Genomic DNA, 222 nt, shown 5'->3' with positions numbered 1-222 from the left:
GAGGAAGAGAGACACATAAAACCGATACATTTCGTAATGAGAAAAACGCACGAACAATTAAAAGTTACGCTTCCTTTCATCTATAATGCTGATTGTATGGAATTATCTTCGTTTCGTGGCGTAAAGTTATGAGAAAAGAGAAATTTTTTGGGAGACGTAGCAGTGTGAGAGATTTTTGTTTTGTTGTTTTTGATGAGGAATTCGTGTTTATTTTTAAGGTTT

The sequence above is a fragment of the Penaeus monodon genome, chromosome 27 (assembly GCF_015228065.2).
Source record: "Penaeus monodon isolate SGIC_2016 chromosome 27, NSTDA_Pmon_1, whole genome shotgun sequence".
NCBI lineage: Eukaryota > Metazoa > Arthropoda > Malacostraca > Decapoda > Penaeidae > Penaeus > Penaeus monodon.
The sequence above is the reverse complement of the archived record's forward strand: the minus strand, read 5'-3'. Positions refer to the sequence as shown.